Below are 17,773 nucleotides of genomic sequence, written 5' to 3' on the forward strand. Positions count from 1 at the left end.
TTTCAAATGTATGGAGTTTGTGCTTCTATATATAAATGACAGCATATGGAAAGGGAGGTTTGCAATTGAGTGCCTATTCCTAGAAATACTTAGGGATTTATTCCTCTCAGAATGTGAACTATCTGCCTCATCTAACACATTATACTTCTAACTTCTAAAAAAAATTAAGGAAAACATGAAGTCATTTCAATCTATCAAAGAGCATACTCAATATTTGAGTATACTTTAAAATTTTTAGCTTCCTAGATCATTTTTCTTAAAAATAACGACACGTGTATTTTTTATCCTCTCCTGCCCAAGACCCACTGATACTAAATTAAACATTTTAAAGATATTAACATAGAAACATCAAGAGAATAGAAGATGAAAATTTTCAACAGTTTTTGAAAGGCAGAGATAGAAGAGTGGGAAGGAATTAGGGCAAAAGAAGCTTCAACTAAAATCTAGAGAGAAAATATAGAAGAGGGAACATCCACCCTGCAGAAAGCTAAAAATCCAATCCAAACAACAACAAAAAACCTTGACCTTAAGACAGATAGGCATCATAACGTAAAAAAAAATACAAGAATATGCGGAAATACTGAAGCAGCCAGTTCCCCTTCCAAGCCCACACTCAGGTGCTGTACACAGGCCAAATGACAGAAGATTATTCTTCAGAGAAATTGCATTGGAAGGAGAGAATCTGAAAGTTTAAATAACCAAATCTCACCTTTCACCCCAGAATTATAACACATATTCTCCCTAGTCTGCTAAACTCCCTGCCTCAGTAAATATTTTTTTAAAAAAGCACCATGAAAACAAATATAATGTAAGAAACAGAAGAAAAAAAATTTTTAATCCTCAGTGTAATACAAGGGGATATTACATTAAGAAAGCAATGTCCTTTTTTTGGTAATTTAAAATAATTTAATAACACATTTGTGGAGTTCAATGCCAACTTCTAGCCATTTTTCCAAACAGACCCTAATTTTTAGAACAATTTTAGATTTACAGAAAAGTTGTGCAGGCAGTACAGAGTTCCCATATACCTGCTACCCAGTTTTCCCTTATTAAATCTTACATTAATAATGTACATTGGTTATAATTAATGAAGCAATATTGATACATTATCATTAACTAAAGTTCATACTTTATTCCAATTTCCTTAGGATTTTTTTCCTTTATTTAAATTTTTTATTTAAATTCAATTTAGTTAACATATAGTATGTTATTAGTATCAGAGGTAGAATTTAGTGATTCATCAGTTTCATACAACACCCAGTGCTCATTACATCATGTGCCCTCCTTAATGTCCATCACCCAGTTACCCCAGCTCCCCCCACCTCCCCTCCAGCAACCCTCAGTTTGTTTATTATAGTTAAGAGTCTTTGGGGGCTCCTAGGTGGCTCAGTGGGTTAAGCATCTGCCTTCAGCTCAAGTCATGATCCCAGGGTCCTGGGATTGAGTCCCATATCTGGCTCTCTGTTTGATGGGAAGCTTACTTATCCCTCTCCCTCTATCCCTTTCCCATGCTGTGCTCTCTCTCTCTCTCTCTCAAATAAATAATTTTAAAAAGAAGAGTCTTTTATTGTCTCCCTGTCTGTCTTATTTTATTTTTCCTTTCAGTTTTGTTTCTTAAATTCCACATATGAGTGAAATCATATACTTGTCTTTCTGAGTGACTTACCAAAAACAGTGTTAAAAGATGTACCAAAGGGCCTGTGATAGTAAAAGAAATAAACTCTTTGAAATTAAAAATATGATACTTATCTTTTTAAGATTTTATTTATTTGAGAAAAAGAGAGAGAACAAGCAGGAGGAGGGGCAGAGGGAGAAGGAGAAATAGGCTCCCCAATGAGCAGGGAACCAGACAGGGGGCTCAGTCCCAGGACCCTGAGATCATGGCCTGAGCCAAAGGCAGACACTTAACCGACTGAGCCACCCAGGTGCCCTGGTTAGTTATTTTTTTAAGACATATATTAAAAGCTAGGTTACAAAATACAGTTAAAAAAAATCACAGAAAGAGAAATGAAAAGTAAAGGAAATTGAAATTACTAAGAAAAAAATATTCAGAACATTAATCTAGAGGATCTAACATTTTTAGCAATTTAAGACCATGAAAAACAAAGGAAACATTAGGGAAACATATTTTAAACAAAAAAAATACAAAATTTTAGATTATTACAGGAGAGTGAATGAAGATCTATGACAAGTACACAGCATTCTGTACTTAAGAACATAATAGGTAACAGCCAAGAGAAAGAAAAATCAAGATCAAAATTTACAAATATATAGTAACGAAAATCAGAATGACATTAACCTCTTTCTAATAATACTGGAAAGTAGAAGCTATTAGAATAGTAGCTTCAAGGAAATGACTTTCAACTTAGAATTTTATTTTTATCCATACTGCCAATCCAGTGTGAGGACCAAATGACAGAAAAGACTAAAAACAATTATTTCCTTATAATTCATCTCCAGGGAAACTGCTGGAGAGTGTCAGGCCAACATTCAGAGTTAGAGCTTTATTCTAGCTAACACCACTTCCTGTTTGGGAAATTTTTTTTTTTTTTCTAGCACAAAACACATTTATTGGTCAAAACTTTAGAAACCAAGAGCTTTTTTTTTTTTTTTTTTTAAATTTTATTTTTTATAAACATATATATATATATTTTTCCCCCCAGGGGTACAGGTCTGTGAATCGCCAGGTTTACACACTTCACAGCACTCACCATAGCACATACCCTACCCAATGTCCATAAAACCCTCCCCCTCCCAACCCCCCTCCCCCCAGCAACCCTCAATTTGTTTTGTGAGATTAAGAGTCACTTACGGTTTGTCTCCCTCCCAATTCCAACTTTTTTCATTTACTCTTCTCCTACCCCATTAACCCCCCATGTTGCATCTCCTCTCCCTCATATCAGGGAGATCATATGACAGTTGTCTTTCTCCGCTTGACTTATTTCGCTAAGCATGATACCCTCTAGTTCCATCCACGTTGTCGCAAATGGCAAGATTTCATTTCTTTTGATGGCTGCATAGTATTCCATTGTATATATATACCACCTCTTCTTTATCCATTCGTCTGTTGATGGACATCTAGGTTCTTTCCATAGTTTGGCTATTGTAGACATTGCTGCTATAAACATTCGGGTGCACGTGCCCCTTCAGATCACTACGTTTGTATCTTTAGGGTACATACCCAGCAGTGCAATTGCTGGGTCATAGGGTAGTTCTATTTTCAATATTTTGAGGAACCTCCATGCTGTTTTCCAGAGTGGTTGCACCAGCTTGCATTCCCACCAACAGTGTAGGAGGGTTCCCCTTTCTCCGCATCCTCGCCAGCATCTGTCATTTCCGGACTTTTAGCCATTCTGACTGGTGTGAGGTGGTATCTCATTGTGGTTTTGATTTGTATTTCTGTTTGGGAAAATTTAATTTGATGATTTCCCTTTCTCTATCCATCTATTTAATTTCTCATTTTGCACTGATACCAATTGTAAAATGAATGCCTTGACTTCATGACAAATTGGGTTCAGAGAGACTACAGCCCCAGGATTGTTCAGTAAGGTGCTCTGATTAACAATGCGAAAATCCTTCCCCCTAGACAGGTGTCAAATAGCTGTATATATATATATTAACAGTGAGTATGCATAAACATTTTTTAAAGAACTTTTTTTTATTTGTTTGAGAGAGAGAGAGAGAGAGAGCATGAGCAGGGAAGAGGGAGAGGAAGAAGCAGACACCCAGCTGAGCTTCAGGAAGCCTGATGAAGGGCTCAATCCCAGGACCCTGGCATCATGACCTGAGCCAGAGGCAGATGCTTAACCAACTGAGCCACCGAGGTGCCCCATTATTAAAAAATTTTTAAAGTATATTCTAGTAACCACTAAGATAATTAAAGTACTCTTACCCTGATTCCATGATGACCAGAAAGACTTCAGATACACATGTCTCTTAGTCTCTGACCTTGTAGAAACACTGATCCTGCAGTCTGCTTTACAGTAATATATTTCTTTGTAAATTAATGCATTGGAATGTTTGTTCATAAACATACACATGAATAAAAAGAAACTCATGAGCCACAGATTATTTTTTACAACCTTTATTTTTTCAGCTTTTATTTTTTAATTCTTCAAATGAACAGTTTAAATTCATTGGGGCTACATTTTTCATCAACCACATAATATATTAACCTGAACAGGATTCTTTTTTTTTTTTTTTTTTTTTAAGATTTTGTTTATTTATTTGTGTGAGAGAGAAGGAGAGAGAAACCCATGAGTAGGGGGAGCAGCAGGCAGAGGGAGAAGCAGGATCCCCACTGAGCAAGGATCCTGATGTGAAACTCTATCCCATGACCCTTGGATCATGACCTAGCTGAAGGCAGATGCTTAACTGACAAGGCACACAGGCATTCTTGAAGAGGATTCTTTTAGAGATCTAAACGAGCTTGTAGAGCTTGTAGTTTGTAGATCCAGTGTATACACATCATTAAAATAATTTATATGCAGTAGACCTTTATTGTACCTGCACAATAGGCCAAACACTAGTCAGGGTTTTGTTTTTACTCTCTACGTTTGATCCTACCAGCAGCAGCACTTACTATGAACCTGACTCTCTGAGACTCATTTGAACAATTTCTTTCCAAAGCTTGAGAAACGGCCCTAAAACTGTGTTATGTGATCATATATTTTGGTAAATTTTGCAAAAGCAAAATAATTTACCAGCCATCTGATAAGAGAATTTTTTCTTTTTAAAATATTTTAAAATTTTAATATTTAATTATAATAAATTTAATATTTAATTTTATTTTATTTAATTAAATTTAATTTTATTTACTTACATTTAATGATTTAATATTAATTTAATTTTAATATTTAAAATTTTAAAATGTTATCTGTGGAAGTTAGCCTGATGGTGATAGAGTGGCCTGAGCATCTTGGTGATCCAGATAAGGGGAGGCTGAGTTGAAGATACATCCGGTTTGTAGTGCCTTCTTTATATAGACAAATTATTATTAACTAGCTATTCTGAAGTAGAATTGGCTTTCAGAAATACTCTTATTCCCCACTTTACCAACTCATGCAACATTGTGAGAGGAAGATCTTGGAGCAGACATTGGGCTATGGAGATGGTGAGGGAGGAACAAGGTTGCAAATGTACAAAGCCAGGTTATAGTCTCTAAAAAGTCCTTCCAAATCGCATAGACCATCTAAAAATTTGTTAGAGGTTTTCCCGTATTTGGCCATATCAATAATTATGAATTTGGAAAAAACCTAAATCACTGATAAAAAAATATTGATAACCTGAGAAGAAAAACTAAATTGCTCTTCTGTTTTCTTTATATATAATATTACAAAATCCTGGTTATAGTAGAGAATAATAAAAAGTATATGAAACCAGACACTGAAGGAAAAATACTACAGAGGTAAGCGAGGCAGTTAATTTTTTTTTGAAGAGAGAAGAGGAAAATGGAGGGTAGTAAATATGTATGTAGAGTTCAAATATTGCCCAACAAGGACACAATATCTACTTGCCAGAGTCCATTCTGCTGTATAATCATCACATATACTTTGTATTAATTATTTATATATGTAAGAAATACAGATGGATAGATGATAGATTTGTCTTTACTTTATTAATTAATTTAGATGTCATCTACAAAAATCAAACATTTTCAGTATCAATTTATTTCTAGAATAAATATATGGACTTTTTTTTCATTTTTACTGATTTAACAAATACATCTTATATGCTTATTATATATCAGGCAATAGACTATAAGTTCTTCAAACAATTATTTAAGCAATTATTCTTTGTTATCTGCTATACACGCAATAGAATGCTAAACTCAATCCAAAAAATATGTGACTATTTTGATCTGAAAAAATGGATAAAGATAAAGCCTAAAAAAACAAATACATGGTGGATTTTTAAACAATTTAAAAAAGATATCTCTATATTTGTGTATTTCCTCTATTGGAAAATTTTTGAGTTTTTTTTTTTTTTCCTGTCAATACTATAGATATATCAACTCAAATATTGGTTTTATTCTTTGATGTTCCTTGAGAATTTTCTGAAGTAGATTTTTTTTTTTTTTTTTCATTTCAGGTTTGGTCTTGTTCCCAGATGCTAACTTCTAAAAGTCGAAAGAATCAATACAAGGCTTTATTGAATAGTCTAACTTGAAGTCATCAGGAGGGAAATAACGAAGATAAGAGCTACCTCCTTGCCCCATGTAGAACAATTTTTCCACTTAGACTTCTTCCTTTTCAGTGTTTCATACCACGTGTATCGAATCTGTGTAAAAATTCTTTCAAAGACTGAAGCAACTGATTTCCTTATTTACAATTTAACTGCATTTGTCCCATTAGAGATTAAAATTGACTGCTCCTAGTTCTCCCCATCCTCCTCTCTTCATTTCTCACCCTGAGAGTTTTGACTTTGAGTTCCATTTTCAAGACACCATTCCTAGCGATTCATAGTACATCAAAAAAGAAAATAGGTTAAAAATTTTTCATAGCTATCTCTGTCACAATTGAATTTCATACCATTCTATCAAGAGTTAAATGAAAAAATAGGAGTTTGATGTTCATAATAGGAAGGATAATAGTTTTACCTTCTAGTGGGCCCCTACAGAACATGCTTCAATGAATGCATTTGTAATACGGAGTGAAACTTCATCTGTGTTCTGCATAACTGCATCTTGGCTTTAGATGATTGCGCTGTGGGATGTGAGAAGGAATTTTGAAATGAGCAGCCTGTTTCCTGCAGATAAGTTTATGTGTCCTCCTTATCATCATGAAAAGAAGTTAAAATAATAGCTACCCTATAAACAAAATGCAAAATTTTAAATCCACTCTTGATTCTAATGGCTTTCAGTCCCAGTTCCGTGTTGTAACACTGCGCTGTGTAAATCTGTGCTGCTTTAAGCTCAGGCAAAATTCTCAAAATGTCTTAAGGGCGTTTTATAACTTGCACTCTGTTTCCGAATGTTTTCATGATTCTGACATCTGCATATTTATGCTTAGGTAATTGGTGTCTGTATAGATATAGCTCTATAGAGCTGCCAAAATAATCAAGGTCAAAATATCAAATATGAGAAGGTACACAATTTATTTTCCCATCCAAGAGCTGTCCTGACTAAAATAGCTATGTAAGTTTCTCTTAAAGTTGTGTGGTGTGTGTGTGTCTGTCTGTCTGTCTGTCTGTCTGAGGGAAGGGATAATCACAGGTGAAGAGTCCAGAACTGATGGTCAGCTCTCAGATCTCGATACCCTAACGAGTCCTATTCAGGCATTCACCTGTTTCTATTCTTACTTGTGCAGTCTCAGACAGCTGTACCCTGAAAAAATTTCATTTCCTGAAAGACAGAGTTTTGGGGGCAGAGTATCTGGAGCAGTCCTCTTGGCCTTGGCCTCTGATGCCATGATTTTCCCTTTAGAGTCCTTTCTTCCTGTTACTATTGCTGAAAACATGCTTAAAAGTCTGATTTTGTGGTCCTGACTTCCTGACTGAGATCTGTCCCCACTACGATCATGTTTTGCTCTTGGTTTTCAGGTGGGAAAATGACAAGTTAGAACTGCTCTTTCTTACTCCCTTAATTTTTGTTCTGCCATTGGGCTTCTGAACCTTGACCTCAAAAATTTAGAAGTCTTGGATCCTAAGAGCTACAGGCTTTGTACCAATTATTTCCCTTGAATGTAAAGGCTGCTGGTACTTCTGTTTGGAAGTAGCCATTCTGAACAAATTCAGAGACTTCTTCCATAGCATTCCCAGTAATGGGCACATTCTATTTCAGGGTCCAGGTAATTAAGAGTTGATTGTATTTTAAGGCAACTCATTCCTTCTTGAATAGTGCCTCCTTAACATAGCAAATACAATGATTGTGTTATCTAGATGTGCCAGTTGTTTTGTTAAATGGCCACATTCTATGTATATTCATCCCTTATCAATTTTTATATGTGTCAAGATCCATCTATACTTGGACCTCTTATATGCTGATGTTCTGGGAAGTTTAATGGATACCAACTTTTAGGGGAGGAAAAAGTACTCTATGGGAAAAAAAAAAGATGAGTAAAGTTGCAAAGAAGAGAGGTAAGCATAGTTGTAGGACCTGAAGGTCAGAGTGCATAATGCTAGGTACAACATGGGACTGTAATTGAACTGCCCAGACAGAGCTCCATGGCACTGCCATTTCGCCCTGGGAGAAAGAGCTGTATGATAAAACTGAAAGATCTAGAGATCCACACAACTTCACACAACTGTCCACACAACTGTCACCAGAGATCCATTCAACTATAATGAGGACTCATTTCCCAAATAACACATTTGAAAAAGTGATATTATGTCCTGAACTGGTCAAAGTCATTATATGTATGGAAGTCAAGGATAATTCAAAACCACCACATGGCATCTCCAGTTTTACATCTGCCACACAACTTACTTGTTTTTTAAAAATTAAAGTGGTAGGACTGCACGAGAAGATGTTTCAATAATGCCAGCTATCAAGCCATGTCCTAGCTTCTGATGGGTAACCAAGAAGAGTAGAAGAGCCCAGTTGCCCAGTATAGGTAGCACTGATGCAGAGTTGTGAGCAGAAGAAACTGCCAAGACAGCGAGGGGTAGCCAGGACAGGCAGTAGAGCAAACTGCAGCTGTGAATTCTTGCCACCATACGTTCAACAACTTATGGAATCCAAGGGAAACAGATAAAAGAGAAAGGGCTGAGGTCCTAGCTCAGGGTGATGTGAGTTACTTATCCAGCAGAATTATGTACCAATTCTATGTCTATATATGTACACACACACATTTTTTGTCTTACCACTTCACTCTACTGCTCAAAATCTTCTAATAACTCCCATCTTCATTTAGACTGAAAGACAAGATTCTTCGGATATCCTACATAAGTCAATCCTCCTCACTTCTTTGCCTTCTTCTATGTGGTCTTCCCTCACTGACTCTGCTCCAACCCTACCCCAAGTCTTTTCTCAAATGCTCCCACCTTATTGAAGCCTACACTGACTCCTTTCCTTAAAACCACACCTGCTCAAAGCTGTCTCAATCCCTGTTTTATGTTTGTTTTTACTGTTGTAGGTACCACCTTATAAGATATTTTGTTCCTTCTCCTAGAGTGCTAGCTCCATGAGGGCAAAGATCTTGGTTCACTGACACCTCTGAGGGAAGTGAACAGTGTCTGGCCAGACTTATAGGTTCAGAAAAGCATTTGCTGTATACATGAATAAATCGAGCTAATGGTGAATGCTTTTCCTTCTTTGGTGGTCTTCTGTGATGTCATAAATTTTCTTCGCTATATATTTTCTTCTCAGGACTGCCTTTGCTGCGTCTCACAAATTTTGAACTGTTGTGTTTTCATTATCATTTGTTTCCATGAATTTTTTCAATTCTTCTTTAATTTCCTGGCTGATCCATTCATTCTTTAGAAGGATGCTCTTTAGCCTCCATGTATTTGAGTTCTTTCCAAATTTCCTCTTGTGAATGAGTTCTAGCTTCAGAGCATTGTGATCTGAAAATATGCAGGGAATGATCCCAATCTTTTGGTACTGGTTGAGACCTGATTTGTGACCAGGATATGATCTATTCTGGAGAATGTTCCATGTGCTCTAGAGAAGAATGTGTATTCTGTTGCTCTGGGATGCAATGTTCTGAATATATCTGTGATGTCCATCTGGTCTGGTGTGTCATTTAAGGGCTTTATTTCCTTGTTGATCTTTTGCTTGGATGATCTGTCCATTTCACTGAGGGGAGTTTTAAAGTCCCCTACTATTATTGTATTATTGTCGATGTGTTTCTTTGATTTTGTTATTAATTGGTTTATATAATTGGCTGCTCCCATGTTAGGGGCATAGATGTTTAAAATTGTTAGATCTTCTGGGTGGATAGACCCTTTGAGTATGATATAGTGTCCTTCCTCATCTCTTATTATAGTCTTTGGCTTAAAATCTAATTGATCTGATATAAGGACTGCCACCCCAGCTTTCATCTGATGTCCATTAGCATGGTAAATTTTTTTCCACACACTCACTTTAAATCTGGAGGCGTCTTTGGGTCTAAAATGAGTTTCTTGTAGACAGCATATTGATGGGTTTTGTTTTTTTATCCATTCTGATACCCTGTGTCTTTTGATTGGGACATTTAGTGCATTTACAATCAGGATAACTATTGGGCGATATGAATTTAGTGCCATTGTACTGCCTGTAAGGTGACCATTACTGTGTATTGTCTCTGTTCCTTTCTGGAAAACAGGCTTTCTGTTTTTTTTAGAGGACCTCTTTCAATATTTCCTGTAGATCTGGTTTGGTGTTTACAAATTCTTTTAATTTTTGTTTGTCCTAGAAGATTTTTATCTCTCCTTCAATTTTCAATGATAGTCTAGCTGGATGTAGTATTCTTGGCTGGGATGTCATAAATTTTCTTAAAGTGCTTAAGTGATGGGAGGAGCTGGAAACCCCAGTCAAGCAGCTTCAGCCATGGTAGTGACCATCCTTAAAAACAAGAGTAGACATTTCAGCATAAGTGAGAGGCTGGTTCCAGGCAGCAGCTGATCTGGAAAGCAAAAGTGATTCAGGCAGTCAAAGGAACTTGGGGGGGTGGTGGGAGGGAATGGAGCTTTGTTTAATTCACACGCAATAAAATTTACTTATATATTATGTTTAGTATTTGTCTCACCCCATTAGAATAAAAGCTCTAAAATGACCAGAATATTTGGTGATTTTTTTTTTTTTTTTTTTTTTTTTTTTTTTTTTACTAATATAGTTCAGTACAGGAACTTTGTATTTCCAAATCGGTGGTTAATACATGTTTGCCAAATTAAGACAAATACTGTTTCACCAATGAAATTGTATTCCCGAATATTCATTTGCGCTCATGTGTGAATGTCACAACCTAAGAAGTTATCTCATCAAATTAGTCATATGCTAAAAAGAGGAAAATTTTATCTCTCATTTTAGGATTAATGGCTTTATTATAGAGAAGAGAAAAATGAGCAAAATCAGAAGATGCTTAATTGCTAGAGCTACCCAAGGTAGAATAATTAAGCAAAAACGCTGAGTACAAGAACCAGGACCTTTGTCTTAGATTTTTTCATTACTTAAACTGTTATATATGAAGAAAGAGAAAAGAAAGAGAGGGAATCTGTCCAAGGCCATTAGAAGGTAACTAATAAGTAATTAATGGGGCCAAAAAGACATCATTAAGACTCTACATGCTACAGCCCCATGATTCACCATAGCACATGAAAGCCCTGTTTCTCCATCTCTAAAAACTCAGAACAACTTGGCTTCTGGAATTAAAATGTTAAGCTCTTGGAAAAAAAAAAAAAAGTCTTAGTACAGGCAATATAGATAAGCCTGTAAGTTATTATTATTTTAGGGAAACTGAACACTTGCATAAAGACTAACCAAGGTTAGTCAAGGTTAAGTGCCATCTGAGCAAGACTAGGGGAGATACTGATTCTAGCATCTGGTTCTAACTCTCACAGTGGTAGAGCCATGTGAGTTTAAGGTGAAACTCTCACTATCTTGGATCGGTGTAATGAAAGATGACATGAAAGAAAAAGATCAGACTTGGTGTTAAGTAGTGCTATGCAGTAAGAAAATAATTACAAACAGTCATAATCTTGATGTCTTCCATGTATTTATCTCTATATTGGCTATATGACTGAAACCCTGGAATCTTCTAAAGGTGTAAGATACTGTAGAGACATTAAGATAGGATTAGATGATACACAAGGGTCAATGGATTGATAGTCATTAACCAGAATGCATTCAGATAGTCTACTTAGTAAGTAGAGTAAGCACTGTGCTGAACTAGAGTTCTGGACATCATTCTTACTTTTATTTTGCAAAATAAAAGTAAAGTCTCACTCTCCATACACCACACACACACACACACACACACACGCACACTCATTCCACTTCTAAAGTTAATATTATCCCAATAGGCTTCTCCAGATTAAATTACAACATATTTAACTGGGGTACCCTTCAGTACAGAGAAGTGAAAGAAGAGCCTGAGGAATTTGAACCTCTCTCATCCCTGAATGTAAGGTAGGAGGTAAATGTCTACAAGCACACAAAAAATAGCATCCCAGGAAATTCTGAGAACAGTCCTGGGGGGGTGTAGTGTCTAAAGAAATAGTTTAAGTGATTGTTATTAAAGAATTACTGATTAACAAAAATACCTCTGTGCCATGTAAGCCAACTACTTTCTCTGTAGTGGTAGAGTGAAATAAATCAGACCTCATTTAGATATACGTGAAGTATCACATTTTGGGAAAATGTGTTAAAACAGTGCTCTGTTCATGTTGCCCTAAATTGCTTTCAAGAGAGCCAGGACTTTCAGAACTAGATTTGAGGATTTGGTATTACAAGACCCTGATGGCTGAAAGGTCAAAGAAAAGACAGTATGTATTTATCATGAGGCACTTTGTCTGCTTGAAAATAGGAGCCCTTGATAATTCACAACAGTGTTTAAAAGGATAGTTTTAGAGATTAATTATCTGGAGATGCTTGTTGTTGAGATACCATAATAGGTTTTGATTAAACTTTCAAAAAACATTAACAAGATGGCTCCAAAGTGCTGATCTGTCTAGATGACTGTAGCAGAGATTGGCTCAGTTTTTATCAATCTCTTTTTCTCTTCCTTCCTGGAAACGTTATTACACAACTAGACTATATTTTCCTGCCTTCCTTGAAGTAAGGTGTGGCTCTGTGGCTGAGTTTTAGTTCACAGAATGAAAATGGACACAGTGTTTGCCACATTACACCCTGGAGGGGGCACACCCCCCATGTGATTCTCTGTACTCCTCTTCTCACACCATGAGATGCTGAACATTGACGTCAAGGACATGGTAGAGCCACAGTTGGGAGGAGCTGGGATGCTGAAATCATTGCATGTAAGCTCACCCACTGCAGTGTAATGTTATGTGAGCTAAAAAGTAGGCAACTAATAGGTTAAGTCTCCGATATTTATAAGTATTAGTCTAATGCAGGAAATCCATTTTCTTGACTTATGCCACACCTGCTAAACCTGGTACATCTGTATAATATTTAGTAAAACAACAAATGAACACACAAAAACAAGTCTTTCTTTAGGCAGCTTACCAAATCTTCGAAACATAAACTATATAAAATTTAAGTTTATTGGAAGTAGATGTACACTATAACAGATTTTGAAGAACCCATGAAGATAATTTTAAAAAGCAAAGCTAAAATATAAGAGTAATACACACTTTCAAAACACTTGAAATAAGAGTTAGGTGTATCTGAACAGTGATTCAAGGCTTTGGAAACCTGAGTTGTACTGGAGCTTGGGCTAGTGATTATTCTTCATTCCCCACATCAAACCAGTGGTTGGAACTTAAGAATCATGTATTTTAAAGGGCAGAAGAAACTAGAAGGATGTCTATAAAAATTCAGATGGACAATTGTCACAGACAAGTTTGGGAAGTCTATATAGGGTGCTAGTCAACGAGTGTAGTTACCTTCTCCATCAAATGATTGGTGCCAAGCTGGGCAAGGTGAGGCAGTGTTGGTCCAGTTGTGACTCTAGAAAAGTCTGTAATATCTCAAGTTAATAGGCCCAAGTTTTCCAAGTAGAGAATATGATCATTATCTCCAAAGAAATTACAATTTTGTTCCTGAGTTTAGCATAAACTACAGTGATGTAGTGAATATTTGACTAGTTTTTGTTATTCAGCATTTAAGTACATTTTTACTATTATATATCATAATATCTCTCTTTTAGGGGAATTCTCACATCTTTACAAAAGGGCAAAATAAGTGAAGCAAATACTTCCTCTATGTTTCCTATAGAAGATGCCTGACTTGAGTTAATATTTTACTATTGAGCCAGTGACACAAAGACAGTGATGATGACAAAAATTCAATCACCTGACCACAAATCTGACTCTTCTGGACTCTAAAGCCTTCAGAGCAGGGTTGACACGTGTTCAATTCCTGGCCCAGCCCTCCATGCTAGAAACTTGCCACATCTTTGTAATTATTGTTATTATTAACTTTATTTTTGTTTATGATAGTTTCTGCTGTTTTTCAGTAAGGCCTTGACTAACACAACTAGTTAATATAGTATCAGATTGTGCACTACCTGTGATGAGAACAATGGCAACTGCTATCTTCCCTATTTCAAAAAGTATTAATTGTATATTAATGTATATTTTTTGGCCTTTGGAGAAGGGAAAGAGCCCCAGACCTGGTATGGACACATTTTTATTTGTTTTGTTTATTTTAGCCCAAGAAGAGCCAATGCTATCACATCCAAATGTGAAATATTTGCCTGCTGCATTCAGTAGAAAATTATGTCAGGTCTGAAAGATCACCTGGAAAGTCCCATAGAAGACAGGCCAGCAGAGGTGACTCTTTTTCCTGTTCTAAGAACCGAGTAGCAGAAACATTGAGAACAAAATTTTGGTGGCAAAATTGAGATCAATTAAAGTTAAGATTTTCCTACTATAGAGAAAAAAGTTGTTGATTTTCACGCATGATAGGGATTTTTAGCTCACTGGTTATGTTGGTTTTTGCCCTCTTCACACACTAGAGTTTGCCTAGACACAGGTCCACTCTGGTAAAGATTGCATTTTCCAGCAATACAAGTGTACTTTTTATTCTTTCTTCCTTCCAGTTTTATGGAATACAGATGTGGTGGCAAGAACCAAAGCTACCACCCTAAGTTCAGAGATGTTTAAAAGAAATAGTAGTGAGAGAGAAGATATCGATATCCTTGCCTTGTTCCTAATATTCAGGGGAAAATATCTAGTTTCTCACTATTTGTGATGTTACTCTAGTCTCTCACTAGTTGTGATGTTACTCCTTTTAATTCTTTTTTAATGAAAACGTTCAGAAGGACATGTCCAGGAGTGGGCCATTTTTCTTACTCTTGGTTGGTACATTTAGAAAGCACTTTCATTATAAAGTTAAGCAGTCTTCTGTATTTAGCGTCTTTAATTTTTAGTGTCTAATTTTAAACTTCATAGATTCTTTAAACTATTCTTTCTAGCACTTTCATTGTAACTGTTATCGTGATTTTTTAATTTTATTGCATTTTAAAATTCTTCTTGAATTATCTATGCATCCGGTGGGGTTATTTTTCTATTTTTCTATCTAGTGATTTGTGGTTGTATTTTACATCTCTGATTTAGGATTCTGTTTATGACCATGAGCCATTATTGACTTCTCACCAGGATAAGGTATTCTTGCCTTTGGTTGGCGGGGCTAACTTTTGTGAGAATGCACTGGGTATGGGCATGGGCAGCTTGGTGGGACTCTCCCAAATGGGAAACATAGACTCCTACTCTTGATTACCATTCCCTTCCCTCTTCCCTGGGAGGCAATCTTGAATTTTACTTCTCTTGGTTTTCTAGGGAATCAAATATACTAATCTTCACAGGGATGAATTTATGAATTTACTAATTTATAAAGTTAGTAATTTACAAATGTATAATTTTTATTTAAAAAGTTACTAATTTAATAATGTATACATTTATAATTTATAAACTTACTAGAATGCAGGAGACCCTTTGCAATTTAATAATCAAATTTAAATATTTAAAGAATTATTCCCTTACTGATTTTCTAAAACACCACATTAAAAATTTAGCTATTTACTAATCTTCAAATAGAAAAGAGGAAGTAAGTGGATGAAGATGTTGATCCTTAAATCCAATGCACACATATTTTTTTCTCCACTTCCCTTCACTCTGGCCTTTTCTTCTCTCCCACTCTCTGTAGTTGCATTTTGCAAAGGGCCACCTGCATCCTTCTTTGTACATGCTCTGAACTGACCTATGTCAGTTTCAGTGAAACAGGTTCGAACTTACATCTCTCAGCAATTTGTGAAAATCTCCATGCCACTCATGTCATACCAACTGGTCACCTGACATTTTGTTTTTGCACTATGTTTTATGGAAAGTAGAAAGGCAATATATGTACTAAATGAATCATTATTTGTCAGAAGCCAGAAATAGAAAAATTTCAAATAAGTGACATTCAAATATTTTACTGTCTTATAAACTGTTTTTCATAATGTAAAATGGATTAACTATCTCTGAATTCTGAATGAACTAAGAAGAATCCTCAAGAAGTGTTTCCTCCATGCCCTAACACATGAGAAATCATATATATTCATTTATAAAATAATATATCAAAGCAGAGGGAAAAAGGTATGCTATTTGCCTCATTCACATGATTTATTTCTTAACTATGGAATTTTTTACAAGGACATATTTATATTTTTTAGTCAGAAAAGAAAAGCAAGGGAAGCTTATTTTCTTTAGAATTACAGGCATAGAGAGTTATACTAGGTTAGAAGGAAATGACAATTTAAGAGTCCACGTTGAGTTCTATGAATTAAAATCCAACAGCAGGTCAACACTTAAAATCCATGCCACTCTCCTGTTGTGTGGGAATCTGCAACCTTATTTAGAAATTTTATGCGACCAAGTTAAAGGACATTGCACTGGAGAATCTCCAAATAAACCTGTAATTAATATTCCTGGGAATACAGATATTTTATTAAGCGTGTCTGAAACAAACAAATCCATCCTTTTTTTAAATCAATCCATAAATTGTGATATATTCCTGGGACGTGTATTTTATGAAAATATCCAGTATTAAAAGAGTGCACTAAGCTGTGTACAAAGATTCATGCTGTTGCCATAATTGTTTAGACATTTTATTTTATTTGCTTATTTTTTTTAAAGATTTTATTTATTTAACAGAGAGAGACACAGGGAGAGAGGGAACACCAGCAGGGAGAGTGGGAGAGGGAGAAGCAGGCCTCCTGCTGAGCAGGGAGTCCAATGTGGGGCTCCATCCCAGGCCCCTGGGATCATGACCTGAGCCAAAGGCAGACACTGACTGAGGTACCCAGGTGCCCCTAGTTTAGATATTTTAGAGCCCGTATCATCATGTAAGGGTAACTACACCAAGAGTGTTTCAGTGGTATACTGATGTTCAAGGCTCCCTCAAGTGCATTCAAATTAATGCTTATTGAAGTTTCACCGTGGAGGGGTAGTTACGAAGAAGTCTTAGACATCAAAGAAGGGATGGCAGTGAAAGGGGCCCAACTGTAGATCCCCTCCCACTTTCACCTCCTCTCCAGATTAATTCCCTGAATGGCCTCTTTTCAGGCTCTCATTTGTTTCTTGTTTTTTCACTTGGGATTCGAAGAATCTAGACCACAATGGTTTTCAATAATTAAAACGCTTATCTTTCTGAAGCATGTGAAGGCCCCTCTTCCCTTGCTTAAATATGAATCTCATGATTAAACCTGCCAATAACCTGAGCTGAAGTTCCTATAGTCACATGCCTTTATTTTTTTGTACTTTGCTGGTTAAATTCTAGGAGCAAAATTAAGTACTTAATAAAAATAAAAATAATTTCTGAACTTAAAATGATGAATCACTAAGGAGAAAAGGCTATGGCCTAAAATAATATCGTATGATAATTTAAATTCAGACAGTATATGGGAGATATTTTTCATTCATTCAGCAGCCTCAGATCTTGTACACTAAGATGCTGCACCCAGCTCATGCTGACAGCTTGCTATGAAAGAATTAAAGGAATCGAAATATATTAGGTTTCATCCTGGAAAACTATGTATCGTTTAGAGCGTGTCCTTCAGAGTTACCTGATTCTGTTTTTGGTTTTGGTTTTCATTATCTTTGAGCTATTTTACAACTGTGTAAGTTGTAAAACAAGACAAAACAAAATCTACTCATATAACAGATAATTATTGCCCATAGAAATTCAAAGTTT

This window comes from Lontra canadensis, unplaced genomic scaffold (assembly GCF_010015895.1).
Source record: "Lontra canadensis isolate GAN:19392208 unplaced genomic scaffold, GSC_riverotter_1.0 scaffold46, whole genome shotgun sequence".
Taxonomy (NCBI): domain Eukaryota; kingdom Metazoa; phylum Chordata; class Mammalia; order Carnivora; family Mustelidae; genus Lontra; species Lontra canadensis.